The 23195-nt window shown below is 36.3% G+C and overlaps 2 long non-coding RNA genes across 3 annotated transcripts; both read right to left on the bottom strand.

The window, feature by feature from the left end:
* Positions 1 to 3647: 3647 nt before the first annotated feature.
* On the bottom strand, positions 3648 to 6049 carry LOC112569186. Its single transcript, XR_003100326.1, has 3 exons — positions 5989 to 6049; positions 3929 to 4000; positions 3648 to 3757 (listed from the first exon to the last, which is right to left on the bottom strand). It is a non-coding gene; the product is annotated as an uncharacterized LOC112569186 (long non-coding RNA).
* Positions 6050 to 20174: 14125 nt separating this feature from the next.
* LOC112569185 lies at positions 20175 to 22019 on the bottom strand. 2 transcript variants are annotated; one of them, XR_003100325.1, is made up of 3 exons: positions 21967 to 22019; positions 20585 to 20674; positions 20175 to 20212 (listed from the first exon to the last, which is right to left on the bottom strand). It is a non-coding gene; the product is annotated as an uncharacterized LOC112569185 (long non-coding RNA). The 2 variants fall into 2 exon arrangements; XR_003100324.1 differs by lacking the exon at positions 21967 to 22019 and adding an exon at positions 21044 to 21104 and having other exon boundaries at positions 20181 to 20212.
* Between the last annotated feature and the right edge of the window lie 1176 nt (positions 22020 to 23195).

Raw genomic sequence — 23195 nt, 5'->3', positions numbered from 1 at the left:
GGAAAAGAAACTGACGAAGACGGATGTGCTGGGCAATCGGGCGCTTAACGGCAGCACAACGCACTGACACTCGCATGAAATGGACAACGCTCACTCTAAACGATATGGTGCTTTGCCTGTGAGGTCCCGCCAGGCGGGCGAAGTGCCGGGTCCTGCGCCTCAACAGGGCCCACCCCATGATACTGGTGGTCACCACGCCCCAAGATGATCCTGCTGAACGATCCAGAAGACCCACCGACTTTCTTCTCGCGCAGATGGGTCTCCTCAACGACCCCTGACCTTGCTTTCGCCACTGACGACCTCTCCAAGAAAACAACCAGAGGGGTACAGAACCAGTTAGGCGGCAGACCAGTCAAACTGGCCATCAACTTGCAGTACAGGCCCCAAGATTCAAAGACATTTCCCAGGTGGAATTACAAAAAAGCCAACTGGGATACTTTCGTCTCATTGTCAGACCAGTACACCAAAGGAATACGTGTGGCGGACCAAAACATCAACCGTGCATCGATGCATTCAACAAGGCGATCTTTAAAGCTGCTTCAGAAACAATACCAAGAGGCGCACGAAAGAACTATAGGCCATATTGGACAGAAGAACTCCAAGAACTAGAAGATGAAGTCTCCAAGACCAGGGAAAACCCCACCATAGAAAACAACATAGCACTGAAAGAATCAAGCGCCAAATACAGAAAAGCCTGCAACGAAGCTGCAAGAAAGAGCTGGAGAGAAAAGACAGAGGAACTGAACAGAGAAGGAAACAAGTTATGGAAGCTGGCAAGGGCGATGAATGATGAAGATACTAGAAGTGCACCGATCGTCATACAACAAGCACAAGATATGCTAACAGGTAAAAAAGCAGCAAACGCAGTCATTGACAGCTATGAAGAGGTCAGCAACATCACAGTACCAGAAGAAAAGGAACAGCAAGTTCATGAAGAATTCAGCCAGCGACAAGACCAGGAAGACTACATGAACAAACCATTCAACATGAGAGAGTTTGAAGAAGCAGTCAAGACCCTAAGTCAGAAGAAATCCCCTGGTCCAGATAAGGTCACCAATGAAATGCTCCAACACCTGGGCCCACGAGCCAAGACCAAACTCCTCGACCTCTTCAACAACAGCTGGAACAGCGGCCATGTCCCACAAATCTGGCGAGAAGCAGACATGGTGCCCGTCCACAAGAAAGGCAAAGACCGAGCGAAGGTGGACAGTTACAGACCCATAAGCCTCACCAGTTGCGTGGGCAAGTTAATGGAGCGCCTCATCAACACCAGATTATCATGGCACTTGGAAAAGAACAGCATCTTTACACCAGAACAAGCAGGCTTCAGACAACATCGCTCAACTGAAGACCAGGTTGCATACATCGCCCAGAAGATCGAAGATGGTTTACAGGACAAGAAGCACACGCTGACGGTGTGGATAGACACGGAAAAGGCCTTCGACAAGGTCTGGAAAGATGGACTGAGGTTGAAACTCCAGAAGTGTGGCGTATCCGGCTGTATGTACCAGTGGATCTCTCAATACCTGAACAATAGGCCAGAGTCCACGTTGGCGGAACATACAGCCGAAAGAAGACGCTGAGAGAAGGAGTTCCTCAAGTGGGAGTACTCAGTCCTACCCTGTTCCTTGTCTTCATAAACGACATCATCAAGGACCTCCCCCGAAATGTCCAAGGAGCCATCTATGCAGATGACCTGGTCCTTTGGTGCACAGAAGAACACCTGACAACTGCCAACTACCGACTCCAAGAGGCGCTTAATGTCCTGCAGGACTGGACGAAGAGGTGGCTTGTCAAAGTCAACCCCAAAAAGACCACCTACACTATCTTTAGTCTGTCCACTAGGGAACAGAAGGCCACTCTGAAGTTCGATGGACAGATTCTCCCACTGGAGGACAACCCTACTTACCTTGGGGTAACCTTCGATAAAAGACTTACTTAGAACCCTCAGACCAAGAAGGTCGAAGCCAGAGCCAAGGTGCGACTTGCACATAAAAAAGTTGGCTGGCACGAACTGGGGCGCGGATGACAGAATCCTCAAGAAGCTGTACACCGGAAGGGTCAGACCAGTCCTAGAGTATGGCATGACAGCATGGGGCACAGCAGCAAAATCCAACTTTGAGAAGGTCAGCAAGGTTCAGAACCAAGCAGCCAGACTCATCACTGGAGCCATGAGGTCTACGCCCATACAGGAACTGGAGACAATCACAGGGTTGGAACCACTTGAGGACCGACGTGACACAAAGTGCTTGTCCAAGTCAAGTCCAAATCACCCCATGAGAAACAGACTGGCTCAGCCGACGAAGGGAAGGTTGAAAAGGGGAAGTTTCATCCACCAGGCGAGGATCCTTGAACGAAAACACCAAGATATCTTGGAACACGACCCCAGAGAGATCCCCCTGTGCCGGACAAACCCAGCATGGAATGAAACTGCTTTCCCCCTGATTCACTGCAGCATCCCTGGTGTCGGCAAGAAAGACTCCCAAGACGGCGCTGTGAAGAAGTCCTGTACTATGGAGTATATCCACAACAACTTCCCACAAGATCAGTGGACTCACGTGTTCACTGACGGGTCAGCTGAACAGGCCGTGAAGAATGGGGGCGCCGGAATCTACCCAGGAGGAAGAGAAGACCGTCTTTCTCTCGCAACCGGCCTCTACTCCACCAACTTCAAGGCTGAAGCAGTTGCCATTCAGACCGGTGCCACCAACGTTGAGAACAGTCCAGACACCTCCAACAACGTCGTCTTCTTTACGGATGCACTGTCTGTTCTGCAGGCCTTACAGACTGCCAGAGACAAGGAACTGAACGACCTGACCACTGCTCTCTCCTCCTTATGCGGAGACTATACAGTCGTCTTACAGTGGATTCCCTCCCACTGTGGTGTATTTGGCAACGAAGCCGCAGACACTCTTGCTAAGGAAGGATCCACAAAAGAGCAGCAAGACAGGTCCACCACCTAAGTGAAGTCAAAACCATCAAGGCCAAACAGCACAACAAGTGGCTGCAGCAGCACCCACGTTTCAACCGAAACGACCCATACTACCTGCTTACAAGGGCTGAGCAGGTCATTATTTTCAGGCTGAGGACAGGCCACAACCGTCTCAATCACCACCTATATACCAAGCTCCGGATCGGCCAGACAGACCAGTGCCCGTGCCAGACAGGCAGTCAGACAACAACTCATCTACTGCAAGAATGCCCCATGCACGAAGACCTCAGGCACCGCATTTGGACTGATGAGACGCCAGTATCGAGGAAGCTACACGGCAGCCTGGTGGACCTGCGGCGCACAGCATCATTTAGGAGGCAGGCGTGTCCATTTGAGTGATTGACGAAGAAGAAGAAGAACGACGAGCACAAGTTAGCACCATGCTATAGTAATGGCACTGACACTTGAAGAAGCGCAACGGTGAAGATATCAACAGACTCCAGAAAGCTCCTTCCAGCAAACGAACTACCTTAAAATCATCGACGGCATTTTGCTTTCATACAGTTTTAAACCTAGGACATTTGAGTATTTATCTTTGAAGTTGGCCTGTTTGATAGACACCATGTTCTTTCTCAGAGAAAAACCTTTTACAAGCATACAAACGGTATTAGTTTACAACTGAGTATGGTTAATCTTTAGTAAAGATGCAAACAAGTTTCGGTTTTTCATTCCTTTATTGGTAAACTCCCAATGACGTCCACTGTCACACATCTGAGTCTTTGTACCCTCGTTGGATCACCTTGTAGAGAGATTTCGAGAAGTAGCCTGTAAAAAGGTACACAAGCATAAGTATGCAATCATAATTAGAGGGAAAGAATACACAGACATAAAGACAATATTAGTTTCAAGGTTAGAATGCTTGGTCTTTAGTAAAGAACATACACATTTAGTTTTTTCTTTATTTAATAGTATACCCTGTTATCAAATGATGCTCACCTCTATCGTCATATGTCTGGGTCTTCTAATCGCTTGTGGGACATCAATTGAAGAGAGATTCTGAGAAGTAGCCTGTAAATAAGTACACATGCATAAGTATACAATCATAATTAGATGGAACACACACACACACACACAAAAATATAAAAGCTAATACAAAAGAAACACATCCTACCTCTCGTTCCTTTCTGGTTATAAAATCCACTGTACAGAGTTGCTGCCCTTTGGTTGTCATCTCACGGGAGAATATGGCTTCTGTGATTTCCAATGAAAAGTATTATTAGAAATATCAAAAAAACAAAAGAATAAATTGAGTCAAGGAAACAAATACAAATTTGTATACATTGACAAGCACAAAACAGCACAGACATACAGGCGGTATTAGTTTAAAGGTTAGAATGGTTAGTCTTTAGTAAAGAACATACACATTTAGTTTTTTCTTTATTTAATAGTATACCGTTATCAAATGATGCTCACCTCTATCGTCATATTTCTGGGTCTTCTTAGCACTCGTGGGATATCAATTCTGAGAAATAGCCTCCAAAATAGGTACAGATGCATAAGCCAACAATCAGAATTAGATGGAACACATGAAAACATTACAAAATACCAAAGATAATATAAACAAACATGTCTACCTCTCGTTTCTTTCTGGTTACACATGGCACTGTCAAGAAATGCTGTCCTTTGCTTGTCCTGTCCAAGGATACCAATGGCTTCTGTGATTTCCAATTACAAAAACAGATAAGAAATATCCTAAAAATAAAACAACTTAATTGGAGATTAACAGACAAATTTGCAAGCATAAAAACACACACACATACATAGAACAATATTCATTTAAAGGTTAGAATGGTTAATATTCATTTTTTTCTTCCTTTGATGGTACATCCTGCTGACAAATGATGCTCACCTCTATTGTCCAATGTCTGGGTCTTCTCATCGCTTGTGCGACATCAATTGAAGAGAGATTCTGAGAAGTAGCCTGTAAATAGGTACACATGCATAAGTATACAATCATAATTAGATGGAACACACACACACACACACACACACACAAAAATACAATATACAAAAGCTAATACAAAAGAAACACATCCTACCTCTCGTTCCTTTCTGGTTATAAAATCCACTGTACAGAGTTGCTGCCCTTTGGTTGTCATCTCACGGGAGAATATGGCTTCTGTGATTTCCAATGAAAAGTATTATTAGAAATATCAAAAAAAACAAAAGAATAAATTGAGTCAAGGAAACAAATACAAATTTGTATACATTGACAAGCACAAAACAGCACAGACATACAGGCGGTATTAGTTTAAAGGTTAGAATGGTTAGTCTTTAGTAAAGAACATACACATTTAGTTTTTTCTTTATTTAATAGTATACCCTGTTATCAAATGATGCTCACCTCTATCGTCATATTTCTGGGTCTTCTTAGCACTCGTGGGATATCAATTCTGAGAAATAGCCTCCAAAATAGGTACAGATGCATAAGCCAACAATCAGAATTAGATGGAACACACGAAAACATTACAAAATACCAAAAGATAATATAAACAAACATGTCCTACCTCTCGTTTCTTTCTGGTTACACATGGCACTGTCAAGAAATGCTGTCCTTTGCTTGTCCTGTCCAAGGATACAATGGCTTCTGTGATTTCCAATTACAAAAACAGATAAGAAATATCCTAAAAATAAAACAACTTAATTGGAGATTAACAGACAAATTTGCAAGCATAAAAACACACACACATACATAGAGACAATATTCATTTAAAGGTTAGAATGGTTAATCTTTAGTAAAGATACAAGCACATTTCATTTTTTTCTTCCTTTGATGGTACATCCTGCTAACAAATGATGCTCACCTCTATTGTCCAATGTCTGGGTCTTCTCATCGCTTGTGCGACATCAATTGAAGAGAGATTCTGAGAAGTAGCCTGTAAATAGGTACACATGCATAAGTATACAATCATAATTAGATGGAACACACACACACACACACACACACACACAAAAATACAATATACAAAAGCTAATACAAAAGAAACACATCCTACCTCTCGTTCCTTTCTGGTTATAAAATCCACTGTACAGAGTTGCTGCCCTTTGGTTGTCATCTCACGGGAGAATATGGCTTCTGTGATTTCCAATGAAAAGTATTATTAGAAATATCAAAAAAACAAAAGAATAAATTGAGTCAAGGAAACAAATACAAATTTGTATACATTGACAAGCACAAAACAGCACAGACATACAGGCGGTATTAGTTTAAAGGTTAGAATGGTTAGTCTTTAGTAAAGAACATACACATTTAGTTTTTTCTTTATTTAATAGTATACCCTGTTATCAAATGATGCTCACCTCTATCGTCATATTTCTGGGTCTTCTTAGCACTCGTGGGATATCAATTCTGAAAAATAGCCTCCAAAATAGGTACAGATGCATAAGCCAACAATCAGAATTAGATGGAACACATGAAAACATTACAAAATACCAAAAGATAATATAAACAAACATGTCCTACCTCTCGTTTCTTTCTGGTTACACATGGCACTGTCAAGAAATGCTGTCCTTTGCTTGTCCTGTCCAAGGATACCATGGCTTCTGTGATTTCCAATTACAAAAACAGATAAGAAATATCATAAAAATAAAACAACTTAATTGGAGATTAACAGACAAATTTGCAAGCATAAAAAACACACACACATACATAGAAACAATATTCATTTAAAGGTTAGAATGGTTAATCTTTAGTAAAGATACAAGCACATTTTTTTTTTCTTCCTTTGATGGTACATCCTGCTAACAAATGATGCTCACCTCTATTGTCCAATGTCTGGGTCTTCTCATTGCTTGTGCGACATCAATTGAAGAGAGATTCTGAGAAGTAGCCTGTAAATAGGTACACATGCATAAGTATACAATCATAATTAGATGGAACACACACACACACACACACACACAAAAATACAAAATACAAAAGCTAATACAAAAGAAACACATCCTACCTCTCGTTCCTTTCTGGTTATAAAATCCACTGTACAGAGTTGCTGCCCTTTGGTTGTCATCTCACGGGAGAATATGGCTTCTGTGATTTCCAATGAAAAGTATTATTAGAAATATCAAAAAAACAAAAGAATAAATTGAGTCAAGGAAACAAATACAAATTTGTGTACATTGACAAGCACAAAACAGCACAAACAGACATACAGGCGGTATTAGTTTAAAGGTTAGAATGGTTAGTCTTTAGTAAAGAACATACACACTTAGTTTTTTCTTTATTTAATAGTATACCCTGTTATCAAATGATGCTCACCTCTATCGTCATATTTCTGGGTCTTCTTAGCACTCGTGGGATATCAATTCTGAGAAATAGCCTCCAAAATAGGTACAGATGCATAAGCCAACAATCAGAATTAGATGGAACACACGAAAACATTACAAAATACCAAAAGATAATATAAACAAACATGTCCTACCTCTCGTTTCTTTCTGGTTACACATGGCACTGTCAAGAAATGCTGTCCTTTGCTTGTCCTGTCCAAGGATACAATGGCTTCTGTGATTTCCAATTACAAAAACAGATAAGAAATATCCTAAAAATAAAACAACTTAATTGGAGATTAACAGACAAATTTGCAAGCATAAAAACACACACACATACATAGAGACAATATTCATTTAAAGGTTAGAATGGTTAATCTTTAGTAAAGATACAAGCACATTTCATTTTTTTCTTCCTTTGATGGTACATCCTGCTAACAAATGATGCTCACCTCTATTGTCCAATGTCTGGGTCTTCTCATCGCTTGTGCGACATCAATTGAAGAGAGATTCTGAGAAGTAGCCTGTAAATAGGTACACATGCATAAGTATACAATCATAATTAGATGGAACACACACACACACACACACAAAAATACAAAATACAAAAGCTAATACAAAAGAAACACATCCTACCTCTCGTTCCTTTCTGGTTATAAAATCCACTGTACAGAGTTGCTGCCCTTTGGTTGTCATCTCACGGGAGAATATGGCTTCTGTGATTTCCAATGAAAAGTATTATTAGAAATATCAAAAAAACAAAAGAATAAATTGAGTCAAGGAAACAAATACAAATTTGTATACATTGACAAGCACAAAACAGCACAGACATACAGGCGGTATTAGTTTAAAGGTTAGAATGGTTAGTCTTTAGTAAAGAACATACACATTTAGTTTTTTCTTTATTTAATAGTATACCCTGTTATCAAATGATGCTCACCTCTATCGTCATATTTCTGGGTCTTCTTAGCCCTCGTGTGGCATCAATTCTGAAAAATAGCCTCAAAAAATAGGTACAGATGCATAAGCCAACAATCAGAATTAGATGGAACACATGAAAACATTACAAAATACCAAAAGATAATATAAACAAACATGTCCTACCTCTCGTTTCTTTCTGGTTACACATGGCACTGTCAAGAAATGCTGTCCTTTGCTTGTCCTGTCCAAGGATACCATGGCTTCTGTGATTTCCAATTACAAAAACAGATAAGAAATATCCTAAAAATAAAACAACTTAATTGGAGATTAACAGACAAATTTGCAAGCATAAAAACACACACACATACATAGAGACAATATTCATTTAAAGGTTAGAATGGTTAATCTTTAGTAAAGATACAAGCACATTTCATTTTTTTCTTCCTTTGATGGTACATCCTGCTAACAAATGATGCTCACCTCTATTGTCCAATGTCTGGGTCTTCTCATCGCTTGTGCGACATCAATTGAAGAGAGATTCTGAGAAGTAGCCTGTAAATAGGTACACATGCATAAGTATACAATCATAATTAGATGGACACACACACACACACACACACACAAAAATACAAAATACAAAAGCTAATACAAAAGAAACACATCCTACCTCTCGTTCCTTTCTGGTTATAAAATCCACTGTACAGAGTTGCTGCCCTTTGGTTGTCATCTCACGGGAGAATATGGCTTCTGTGATTTCCAATGAAAAGTATTATTAGAAATATCAAAAAAACAAAAGAATAAATTGAGTCAAGGAAACAAATACAAATTTGTATACATTGACAAGCACAAAACAGCACAGACATACAGGCGGTATTAGTTTAAAGGTTAGAATGGTTAGTCTTTAGTAAAGAACATACACATTTAGTTTTTTCTTTATTTAATAGTATACCCTGTTATCAAATGATGCTCACCTCTATCGTCATATTTCTGGTCTTCTTAGCACTCGTGGGATATCAATTCTGAGAAATAGCCTCCAAAATAGGTACAGATGCATAAGCCAACAATCAGAATTAGATGGAACACACGAAAACATTACAAAATACCAAAAGATAATATAAACAAACATGTCCTACCTCTCGTTTCTTTCTGGTTACACATGGCACTGTCAAGAAATGCTGTCCTTTGCTTGTCCTGTCCAAGGATACAATGGCTTCTGTGATTTCCAATTACAAAAACAGATAAGAAATATCCTAAAAATAAAACAACTTAATTGGAGATTAACAGACAAATTTGCAAGCATAAAAACACACACACATACATAGAGACAATATTCATTTAAAGGTTAGAATGGTTAATCTTTAGTAAAGATACAAGCACATTTCATTTTTTTCTTCCTTTGATGGTACATCCTGCTAACAAATGATGCTCACCTCTATTGTCCAATGTCTGGGTCTTCTCATCGCTTGTGCGACATCAATTGAAGAGAGATTCTGAGAAGTAGCCTGTAAATAGGTACACATGCATAAGTATACAATCATAATTAGATGGAACACACACACACACACACACACACAAAAATACAAAATACAAAAGCTAATACAAAAGAAACACATCCTACCTCTCGTTCCTTTCTGGTTATAAAATCCACTGTACAGAGTTGCTGCCCTTTGGTTGTCATCTCACGGGAGAATATGGCTTCTGTGATTTCCAATGAAAAGTATTATTAGAAATATCAAAAAAACAAAAGAATAAATTGAGTCAAGGAAACAAATACAAATTTGTATACATTGACAAGCACAAAACAGCACAGACATACAGGCGGTATTAGTTTAAAGGTTAGAATGGTTAGTCTTTAGTAAAGAACATACACATTTAGTTTTTCTTTATTTAATAGTATACCCTGTTATCAAATGATGCTCACCTCTATCGTCATATTTCTGGGTCTTCTTAGCACTCGTGGGATATCAATTCTGAGAAATAGCCTCCAAAATAGGTACAGATGCATAAGCCAACAATCAGAATTAGATGGAACACACGAAAACATTACAAAATACCAAAAGATAATATAAACAAACATGTCCTACCTCTCGTTTCTTTCTGGTTACACATGGCACTGTCAAGAAATGCTGTCCTTTGCTTGTCCTGTCCAAGGATACAATGGCTTCTGTGATTTCCAATTACAAAAACAGATAAGAAATATCCTAAAAATAAAACAACTTAATTGGAGATTAACAGACAAATTTGCAAGCATAAAAACACACACACATACATAGAGACAATATTCATTTAAAGGTTAGAATGGTTAATCTTTAGTAAAGATACAAGCACATTTCATTTTTTTCTTCCTTTGATGGTACATCCTGCTAACAAATGATGCTCACCTCTATTGTCCAATGTCTGGGTCTTCTCATCGCTTGTGCGACATCAATTGAAGAGAGATTCTGAGAAGTAGCCTGTAAATAGGTACACATGCATAAGTATACAATCATAATTAGATGGAAACACACACACACACACACACACAAAAATACAAAATACAAAAGCTAATACAAAAGAAACACATCCTACCTCTCGTTCCTTTCTGGTTATAAAATCCACTGTACAGAGTTGCTGCCCTTTGGTTGTCATCTCACGGGAGAATATGGCTTCTGTGATTTCCAATGAAAAGTATTATTAGAAATATCAAAAAAAACAAAAGAATAAATTGAGTCAAGGAAACAAATACAAATTTGTATACATTGACAAGCACAAAACAGCACAGACATACAGGCGGTATTAGTTTAAAGGTTAGAATGGTTAGTCTTTAGTAAAGAACATACACATTTAGTTTTTTCTTTATTTAATAGTATACCCTGTTATCAAATGATGCTCACCTCTATCGTCATATTTCTGGGTCTTCTTAGCACTCGTGGGATATCAATTCTGAGAAATAGCCTCCAAAATAGGTACAGATGCATAAGCCAACAATCAGAATTAGATGGAACACACGAAAACATTACAAAATACCAAAAGATAATATAAACAAACATGTCCTACCTCTCGTTTCTTTCTGGTTACACATGGCACTGTCAAGAAATGCTGTCCTTTGCTTGTCCTGTCCAAGGATACAATGGCTTCTGTGATTTCCAATTACAAAAACAGATAAGAAATATCATAAAAATAAAACAACTTAATTGGAGATTAACAGACAAATTTGCAAGCATAAAAACACACACACATACATAGAGACAATATTCATTTAAAGGTTAGAATGGTTAATCTTTAGTAAAGATACAAGCACATTTCATTTTTTTCTTCCTTTGATGGTACATCCTGCTAACAAATGATGCTCACCTCTATTGTCCAATGTCTGGGTCTTCTCATCGCTTGTGCGACATCAATTGAAGAGAGATTCTGAGAAGTAGCCTGTAAATAGGTACACATGCATAAGTATACAATCATAATTAGATGGAAACACACACACACACACACACACACAAAAATACAAAATACAAAAGCTAATACAAAAGAAACACATCCTACCTCTCGTTCCTTTCTGGTTATAAAATCCACTGTACAGAGTTGCTGCCCTTTGGTTGTCATCTCACGGGAGAATATGGCTTCTGTGATTTCCAATGAAAAGTATTATTAGAAATATCAAAAAACAAAAGAATAAATTGAGTCAAGGAAACAAATACAAATTTGTATACATTGACAAGCACAAAACAGCACAGACATACAGGCGGTATTAGTTTAAAGGTTAGAATGGTTAGTCTTTAGTAAAGAACATACACATTTAGTTTTTTCTTTATTTAATAGTATACCCTGTTATCAAATGATGCTCACCTCTATCGTCATATTTCTGGGTCTTCTTAGCACTCGTGGGATATCAATTCTGAGAAATAGCCTCCAAAATAGGTACAGATGCATAAGCCAACAATCAGAATTAGATGGAACACACGAAAACATTACAAAATACCAAAAGATAATATAAACAAACATGTCCTACCTCTCGTTTCTTTCTGGTTACACATGGCACTGTCAAGAAATGCTGTCCTTTGCTTGTCCTGTCCAAGGATACAATGGCTTCTGTGATTTCCAATTACAAAAACAGATAAGAAATATCCTAAAAATAAAACAACTTAATTGGAGATTAACAGACAAATTTGCAAGCATAAAAACACACACACATACATAGAGACAATATTCATTTAAAGGTTAGAATGGTTAATCTTTAGTAAAGATACAAGCACATTTCATTTTTTTCTTCCTTTGATGGTACATCCTGCTAACAAATGATGCTCACCTCTATTGTCCAATGTCTGGGTCTTCTCATCGCTTGTGCGACATCAATTGAAGAGAGATTCTGAGAAGTAGCCTGTAAATAGGTACACATGCATAAGTATACAATCATAATTAGATGGAACACACACACACACACACACACACACAAAAATACAAAATACAAAAGCTAATACAAAAGAAACACATCCTACCTCTCGTTCCTTTCTGGTTATAAAATCCACTGTACAGAGTTGCTGCCCTTTGGTTGTCATCTCACGGGAGAATATGGCTTCTGTGATTTCCAATGAAAAGTATTATTAGAAATATCAAAAAAACAAAAGAATAAATTGAGTCAAGGAAACAAATACAAATTTGTATACATTGACAAGCACAAAACAGCACAGACATACAGGCGGTATTAGTTTAAAGGTTAGAATGGTTAGTCTTTAGTAAAGAACATACACATTTAGTTTTTTCTTTATTTAATAGTATACCCTGTTATCAAATGATGCTCACCTCTATCGTCATATTTCTGGGTCTTCTTAGCACTCGTGGGATATCAATTCTGAGAAATAGCCTCCAAAATAGGTACAGATGCATAAGCCAACAATCAGAATTAGATGGAACACATGAAAACATTACAAAATACCAAAAGATAATATAAACAAACATGTCCTACCTCTCGTTTCTTTCTGGTTACACATGGCACTGTCAAGAAATGCTGTCCTTTGCTTGTCCTGTCCAAGGATACAATGGCTTCTGTGATTTCCAATTACAAAAACAGATAAGAAATATCTAAAAATAAAACAACTTAATTGGAGATTAACAGACAAATTTGCAAGCATAAAAACACACACACATACATAGAGACAATATTCATTTAAAGGTTAGAATGGTTAATCTTTAGTAAAGATACAAGCACATTTCATTTTTTTCTTCCTTTGATGGTACATCCTGCTAACAAATGATGCTCACCTCTATTGTCCAATGTCTGGGTCTTCTCATCGCTTGTGCGACATCAATTGAAGAGAGATTCTGAGAAGTAGCCTGTAAATAGGTACACATGCATAAGTATACAATCATAATTAGATGGAACACACACACACACACACACACACAAAAATACAAAATACAAAAGCTAATACAAAAGAAACACATCCTACCTCTCGTTCCTTTCTGGTTATAAAATCCACTGTACAGAGTTGCTGCCCTTTGGTTGTCATCTCACGGGAGAATATGGCTTCTGTGATTTCCAATGAAAAGTATTATTAGAAATATCAAAAAAACAAAAGAATAAATTGAGTCAAGGAAACAAATACAAATTTGTATACATTGACAAGCACAAAACAGCACAGACATACAGGCGGTATTAGTTTAAAGGTTAGAATGGTTAGTCTTTAGTAAAGAACATACACATTTAGTTTTTTCTTTATTTAATAGTATACCCTGTTATCAAATGATGCTCACCTCTATCGTCATATTTCTGGGTCTTCTTAGCACTCGTGGGATATCAATTCTGAGAAAATAGCCTCCAAAATAGGTACAGATGCATAAGCCAACAATCAGAATTAGATGGAACACACGAAACATTACAAAATACCAAAAGATAATATAAACAAACATGTCCTACCTCTCGTTTCTTTCTGGTTACACATGGCACTGTCAAGAAATGCTGTCCTTTGCTTGTCCTGTCCAAGGATACAATGGCTTCTGTGATTTCCAATTACAAAACAGATAAGAAATATCCTAAAAATAAAACAACTTAATTGGAGATTAACAGACAAATTTGCAAGCATAAAAACACACACACATACATAGAGACAATATTCATTTAAAGGTTAGAATGGTTAATCTTTAGTAAAGATACAAGCACATTTCATTTTTTCTTCCTTTGATGGTACATCCTGCTAACAAATGATGCTCACCTCTATTGTCAATGTCTGGGTCTTCTCATCGCTTGTGCGACATCAATTGAAGAGAGATTCTGAGAAGTAGCCTGTAAATAGGTACACATGCATAAGTATACAATCATAATTAGATGGAACACACACACACACACACACACACAAAAATACAAATACAAAAGCTAATACAAAAGAAACACATCCTACCTCTCGTTCCTTTCCTGGTTATAAATCCACTGTACAGAGTTGCTGCCCTTTGGTTGTCATCTCACGGGAGAATATGGCTTCTGTGATTTCCAATGAAAAGTATTATTAGAAATATCAAAAAAACAAAAGAATAAATTGAGTCAAGGAAACAAATACAAATTTGTATACATTGACAAGCACAAAACAGCACAGACATACAGGCGGTATTAGTTTAAAGGTTAGAATGGTTAGTCTTTAGTAAAGAACATACACATTTAGTTTTTTTCTTTATTTAATAGTATACCTGTTATCAAATGATGCTCACCTCTATCGTCATATTCTGGGTCTTCTTAGCACTCGTGGGATATCAATTCTGAGAAATAGCCTCCAAAATAGGTACAGATGCATAAGCCAACAATCAGAATTAGATGAACACATGAAAACATTACAAAATACCAAAAGATAATATAAACAAACATGTCCTACCTCTCGTTTCTTTCTGGTTACACATGGCACTGTCAAGAAATGCTGTCCTTTGCTTGTCCTGTCCAAGGATACAATGGCTTCTGTGATTTCCAATTACAAAAACAGATAAGAAATATCATAAAAATAAAACAACTTAATTGAGATTAACAGACAAATTTGCAAGCATAAAAACACACACACATACATAGAGACAATATTCATTTAAAGGTTAGAATGGTTAATCTTTAGTAAAGATACAAGCACATTTCATTTTTTTTCTTCCTTTGATGGTACATCCTGCTAACAAATGATGCTCACCTCTATTGTCCAATGTCTGGGTCTTCTCATTCGCTTGTGCGACATCAATTGAAAGAGAGATTCTGAGAAGTAGCCTGTAAATAGGTACACATGCATAAGTATACAAATCATAATTAGATGGAACACACACACACACACACACACACAAAAATACAATATACAAAAGCTAATACAAAAGAAACACATCCTACCTCTCGTTCCTTTCTGGTTATAAAATCCACTGTACAGAGTTGCTGCCCTTTGGTTGTCATCTCACGGGAGAATATGGCTTCTGTGATTTCCAATGAAAAGTATTATTAGAAATATCAAAAAAAACAAAGAATAAATTGAGTCAAGGAAACAAATACAAATTTGTATACATTGACAAGCACAAAACAGCACAGACATACAGCGGTATTAGTTTAAAGGTTAGAATGGTTAGTCTTTAGTAAAGAACATACACATTTAGTTTTTTTCTTTATTTAATAGTATACCCTGTTATCAAATGATGCTCACCTCTATCGTCATATTTCTGGGTCTTCTTAGCACTCGTGGGATATCAATTCTGAAGAAATAGCCCTCCAAAATAGGTACAGATGCATAAGCCAACAATCAGAATTAGATGGAAACACGAAAACATTACAAAATACCAAAAGATAATATAAACAAACATGTCCTACCTCTCGTTTCTTTCTGGTTACACATGGCACTGTCAAGAAATGCTGTCCTTTGCTTGTCCTGTCCAAGGATACAATGGCTTCTGTGATTTCCAATTACAAAAACAGATAAGAAATATCCATAAAAATAAAACAACTTAATTGGAGATTAACAGACAAATTTGCAAGCATAAAAACACACACACATACATAGAGACAATATTCATTTAAAGGTTAGAATGGTTAATCTTTAGTAAAGATACAAGCACATTTTTTTTTTCTTCCTTTGATGGTACATCCTGCTAACAAATGATGCTCACCTCTATTGTCCAATGTCTGGGTCTTCTCATGCTTGTGCGACATCAATTGAAGAGAGATTCTGAAAGTAGCCTGTAAATAGGTACACATGCATAAGTATACAATCATAATTAGATGGACACACACACACACACACACACAAAAATAAAATACAAAAGCTAATACAAAAGAAACACATCCTACCTCTCGTTCCTTTCTGGTTATAATCCACTGTACAAGAGTTGCTGCCTTTGGTTGTCATCTCACGGGAGAATATGGCTTCTGTGATTTCCAATGAAAAGTATTATTAGAAATATCAAAAAATAAAAAGAATAAATTGAGTCAAGGAAAAAATCACAAATTTGCATTGACAAGCACAAAACAGCACAGACATACATGGTATTAGTTTAAAGGTTAGAATGGTTAGTCTTTAGTAAAGAACATACACATTTAGTTTTTTCTTTATTTAATAATATACCCCTGTTATCGAAAGCTGCCACCTCTATCGTCTTATTCTGGGTCTTCTTCAGCACTCTTGTGGAACTTTTAAACAAAATTCTGAGAAAAAAGCCCCAAAATAGGTACAGATGCATAAGCAACAATCAGAATTAGATGGAGAACACAAAAACATTACAAAATACCAAAAATAATATAAAACAAACATGTCCTACCTCTCGTTTTTTCTGGTTACACATGGCAACTGTCAAGAGATGCTGTCCTTTGCTTGTCCTGTCCAAGGAATGCCAATGGCTTCTGTGATTTCCAATTAAAAAAGATAAGAAATATCATAAAAATAAAACACTTAATTGGAGAATAACAGACAAATTTGCAAGCATAACACACACATACAAGAGACAATATTAGTTTAAAGGTTAGAATGGTTAATCTTTAGTAAAGATGCAAGCACATTTCATTTTTTTCTTTATTTAATGGTACATCTGCTAACAAATGATGCTCACCTCTATTGTCCAATGTCTGGGTCTTCTCAGTCCTTGTGCGACATCAATTAAAGAGAGATTCTGAGAAAAAGCCCCTGTAAATAGGTACACATGCATAAGTATACAATCATAATTAGATGGAGAACACAAAGAACAAAAATAGAAAATAATACAAAAAGAAACACATCCTACCTCTCATTTTTCCCTGGTTATAAAATCCACTGTACAAGAGATGCTGTCCTTTTTCTTGTCATGTCCACGGGGAATATTGGCTTCTGTGATTTCCTTATGAAAAATTATTAGAAGATATCAAAAAAACAGAATAAATTACAGTCAAAAACTCATCAAATTTGCTTGCTTAAAACCACATACAAAGACAGACACACGGTATTAGTTTAAAGGTTAGAATGGTTAGTCTTTAGTAAAGATGCAAACACATTTTTATTCTTTATTTAATAATATACGCTCCTATCGAAAGCTGTCTTATAAACTCACTTATCTGGGTCTTCTTCAGTCCTTGTGGAACATTATTAACAAAGATTCTGAAAAAAAAGCCCCAAAATAGGTACAGATGCATAAGCACACAATCATAACTAGATGGAGAACACAAAAAATGCAAAAATAGAAAAATAATAAAAGGAAATAGCCTACCTCTCATTTTTCCCTGGTCATATTCCACACTGACAAGAGATGCTGTCCTTTTCTTGTCATGTCCAGGAATGCATTGCTTCTGTGATTTCCCTTAGAAAAATCAAAGAGAAAGATCATATAAAACATAATCAAATACAGTCAAAAACTCATCGAAATTTGCTTGCTTAAAACACATACAAGACAGACACACGGTATTAGTTTAAAGGTTAGAATGGTTAGCCTTTAGTAAAGATGCAAACACATTTTTATTCTTTATTTAATAATATACGCTCCTATCGAAAGCTGTCTTATGAATATCTGGGTCTTCTCAGTCCTTGTGGAACATTAATTAAACAAAGATTCTGAAAAAAAGCCCCAAATAGGTACAGATGCATAAGCACACAATCATAACTAGATGGAGAACACAAAAGAATGCAAAAATAGAAAAATAATAAAAGGAATAAGCCTACTCTCATTTTTCCCTGGTGCTATTCACACTGACAAGAGATGCTGTCCTTTTCTTGTCATGTCAGGAATGCCATGGCTTCTGTGATTTCCTTAGAAAAAAAATAGAAAGATCATATAAACAAAAAATACAGTCAAAAACTCATCGAAATTTGCTTGCTTAAAACCACATACAAAGACAGACACACGGTATTAGTTTAAAGGTTAGAATGGTTAGCCTTTAGTAAAGATGCAAACACATTTTTATTCTTTATTTAATAATATACGCTCCTATCGAAAGCTGTCTTATAAACTCACTTATCTGGGTCTTCTCAGTCCTTGTGGAACATTAATTAAACAAAGATTCTGAAAAAAAAGCCCCCATAATAGGTACAGATGCATAAGCACACAATCATAACTAGATGGAGAACACAAAAGAATGCAAAAATAGAAAAATAATAAAAGGAAATATAGCCTACCTCTCATTTTTCCCTGGTCATATTCCACACTGACAAGAGATGCTGTCCTTTTCTTGTCATGTCCAGGAATGCCATGGCTTCTGTGATTTCCCTTAGAAAAATCAAATAGAAAGATCATACAAAAAATAACCAAATTAAATCAAAAACTCATCGAAATTTGCTTGCTTAAAACCACATACAAAGACAGACACACGGTATTAGTTTAAAGGTTAGAATGGTTAGCCTTTAGTAAAGATGCAAACACATTTTTATTCTTTATTTAATAATATACGCTCCTATCGAAAGCTGTCTTATAAACTCACTTATCTGGGTCTTCTCAGTCCTTGTGGAACATTAATTAAACAAAGATTCTGAAAAAAAAAGCCCCCATAATAGGTACAGATGCATATGCACACAATCATAACTAGATGGAGAACACAAAAGAATGCAAAAATAGAAAAATAATAAAAGGAAATATAGCCTACCTCTCATTTTTCCCTGGTCATATTCCATACTGACAAGAGATGCTGTCCTTTTCTTGTCATGTCCAGGAATGCCATTGCTTCTGTGATTTCCCTTAGAAAAATCAAATAGAAAGATCATATAAAAACATAATCAAATACAGTCAAAAACTCATCGAAATTTGCTTGCTTAAAACCACATACAAAGACAGACACACGGTATTAGTTTAAAGGTTAGAATGGTTAGCCTTTAGTAAAGATGCAAACACATTTTTATTCTTTATTTAATAATATACGCTCCTATCGAAAGCTGTCTTATAAACTCACTTATCTGGGTCTTCTCAGTCCTTGTGGAACATTAATTAAACAAAGATTCTGAAAAAAAAGCCCCTATGGTACAGATGCATAAGCACACAATCATAACTAGATGGAGAACACAAAAGAATGCAAAAATAGAAAAATAATAAAAGGAAATACAGCCTACCTCTCATTTTTCCCTGGTCATATTCCACACTGACAAGAGATGCTGTCCTTTTCTTGTCATGTCCAGGAATGCCATTGCTTCTGTGATTTCCCTTAGAAAAATCAAATAGAAAGATCTCACAAAAAATAATCAAATACAGTCAAAAACTCATCGAAATTTGCTTGCTTAAAACCACATACAAAGACAGACACACGGTATTAGTTTAAAGGTTAGAATGGTTAGCCTTTAGTAAAGATGCAAACACATTTTTATTCTTTATTTAATAATATACGCTCCTATCGAAAGCTGTCTTATAAACTCACTTATCTGGGTCTTCTCAGTCCTTGTGGAACATTAATTAAACAAAGATTCTGAAAAAAAGCCCCCAAAATAGGTACAGATGCATAAGCACACAATCATAACTAGATGGAGAACACAAAAGAATGCAAAAATAGAAAAATAATAAAAGGAAATATAGCCTACCTCTCATTTTTCCCTGGTCATATTCCACACTGACAAGAGATGCTGTCCTTTTCTTGTCATGTCCAGGAATGCCATTGCTTCTGTGATTTCCCTTAGAAAAATCAAATAGAAAGATCATATAAACACATAATCAAATACAGTCAAAAACTCATCGAAATTTGCTTGCTTAAAACCACATACAAAGACAGACACACGGTATTAGTTTAAAGGTTAGAATGGTTAGCCTTTAGTAAAGATGCAAACACATTTTTATTCTTTATTTAATAATATACGCTCCTATCGAAAGCTGTCTTATGAACTCACTTATCTGGGTCTTCTCAGTCCTTGTGGAACATTAATTAAACAAAGATTCTGAAAAAAAGCCCCCAAAATAGGTACAGATGCATAAGCACACAATCATAACTAGATGGAGAACACAAAAGAATGCAAAAATAGAAAAATAATAAAAGGAAATACAGCCTACCTCTCATTTTTCCTGGTCATATTCCATACTGACAAGAGATGCTGTCCTTTTCTTGTCATGTCCAGGAATGCCATGGCTTCTGTGATTTCCCTTAGAAAAAAAAGAGAAAGATCATATAAACACATAATCAAATACAGTCAAAAACTCATCGAAATTTGCTTGCTTAAAACCACATACAAAGACAGACACACGGTATTAGTTTAAAGGTTAGAATGGTTAGCCTTTAGTAAAGATGCAAACACATTTTTATTCTTTATTTAATAATATACGCTCCTATCGAAAGCTGTCTTATAAACTCACTTATCTGGGTCTTCTCAGTCCTTGTGGAACATTAATTAAACAAAGATTCTGAAAAAAAGCCCCAAAATAGGTACAGATGCATAAGCACACAATCATAACTAGATGGAGAACACAAAAGAATGCAAAAATAGAAAAATAATAAAAGGAAATACAGCCTACCTCTCATTTTTCCCTGGTCATATTCCATACTGACAAGAGATGCTGTCCTTTTCTTGTCATGTCCAGGAATGCCATTGCTTCTGTGATTTCCCTTAGAAAATAAAAGAGAAAGATCATATAAACACATAATCAAATACAGTCAAAAACTCATCGAAATTTGCTTGCTTAAAACCACATACAAAGACAGACACACGGTATTAGTTTAAAGGTTAGAATGGTTAGCCTTTAGTAAAGATGCAAACACATTTTTATTCTTTATTTAATAATATACGCTCCTATCGAAAGCTGTCTTATAAACTCACTTATCTGGGTCTTCTCAGTCCTTGTGGAACATTAATTAAACAAAGATTCTGAAAAAAAGCCCCAAAATAGGTACAGATGCATAAGCACACAATCATAACTAGATGGAGAACACAAAAGAATGCAAAAATAGAAAAATAATAAAAGGAAATACAGCCTACCTCTCATTTTTCCCTGGTCATATTCCACACTGACAAGAGATGCTGTCCTTTTCTTGTCATGTCCAGGAATGCCATTGCTTCTGTGATTTCCCTTAGAAAAATCAAAGAGAAAGATCATATAAACACATAATCAAATACAGTCAAAAACTCATCGAAATTTGCTTGCTTAAAACCACATACAAAGACAGACACACGGTATTAGTTTAAAGGTTAGAATGGTTAGCCTTTAGTAAAGATGCAAACACATTTTTATTCTTTATTTAATAATATACGCTCCTATCGAAAGCTGTCTTATAAACTCACTTATCTGGGTCTTCTCAGTCCTTGTGGAACATTAATTAAACAAAGATTCTGAAAAAAAGCCCCAAAATAGGTACAGATGCATAAGCACACAATCATAACTAGATGGAGAACACAAAAGAATGCAAAAATAGAAAAATAATAAAAGGAAATACAGCCTACCTCTCATTTTTCCCTGGTCATATTCCACACTGACAAGAGATGCTGTCCTTTTCTTGTCATGTCCAGGAATGCCATTGCTTCTGTGATTTCCCTTAGAAAAATAAAAGAGAAAGATCATATAAACACATAATCAAATACAGTCAAAAACTCATCGAAATTTGCTTGCTTAAAACCACATACAAAGACAGACACACGGTATTAGTTTAAAGGTTAGAATGGTTAGCCTTTAGTAAAGATGCAAACACATTTTTATTCTTTATTTAATAATATACGCTCCTATCGAAAGCTGTCTTATAAACTCACTTATCTGGGTCTTCTCAGTCCTTGTGGAACATTAATTAAACAAAGATTCTGAAAAAAAGCCCCCAAAATAGGTACAGATGCATAAGCACACAATCATAACTAGATGGAGAACACAAAAGAATGCAAAAATAGAAAAATAATAAAAGGAAATACAGCCTACCTCTCATTTTTCCCTGGTCATATTCCACACTGACAAGAGATGCTGTCCTTTTCTTGTCATGTCCAGGAATGCCATTGCTTCTGTGATTTCCCTTAGAAAAATCAAATAGAAAGATCATATAAACACATAATCAAATACAGTCAAAAACTCATCGAAATTTGCTTGCTTAAAACCACATACAAAGACAGACACACGGTATTAGTTTAAAGGTTAGAATGGTTAGCCTTTAGTAAAGATGCAAACACATTTTTATTCTTTATTTAATAATATACGCTCCTATCGAAAGCTGTCTTATAAACTCACTTATCTGGGTCTTCTCAGTCCTTGTGGAACATTAATTAAACAAAGATTCTGAAAAAAAAGCCCCCAAAATAGGTACAGATGCATAAGCACACAATCATAACTAGATGGAGAACACAAAAGAATGCAAAAATAGAAAAATAATAAAAGGAAATACAGCCTACCTCTCATTTTTCCCTGGTCATATTCCACACTGACAAGAGATGCTGTCCTTTTCTTGTCATGTCCAGGAATGCCATTGCTTCTGTGATTTCCCTTAGAAAAATCAAAGAGAAAGATCATATAAACACATAATCAAATACAGTCAAAAACTCATCGAAATTTGCTTGCTTAAAACCACATACAAAGACAGACACACGGTATTAGTTTAAAGGTTAGAATGGTTAGCCTTTAGTAAAGATGCAAACACATTTTTATTCTTTATTTAATAATATACGCTCCTATCGAAAGCTGTCTTATAAACTCA

Source organism: Pomacea canaliculata, linkage group LG7, assembly GCF_003073045.1.
Source record: "Pomacea canaliculata isolate SZHN2017 linkage group LG7, ASM307304v1, whole genome shotgun sequence".
Classification (NCBI taxonomy): domain Eukaryota; kingdom Metazoa; phylum Mollusca; class Gastropoda; order Architaenioglossa; family Ampullariidae; genus Pomacea; species Pomacea canaliculata.
Note: the sequence above shows the minus strand (reverse complement) of the source record. Positions and strands in the feature narration are given on the sequence as shown.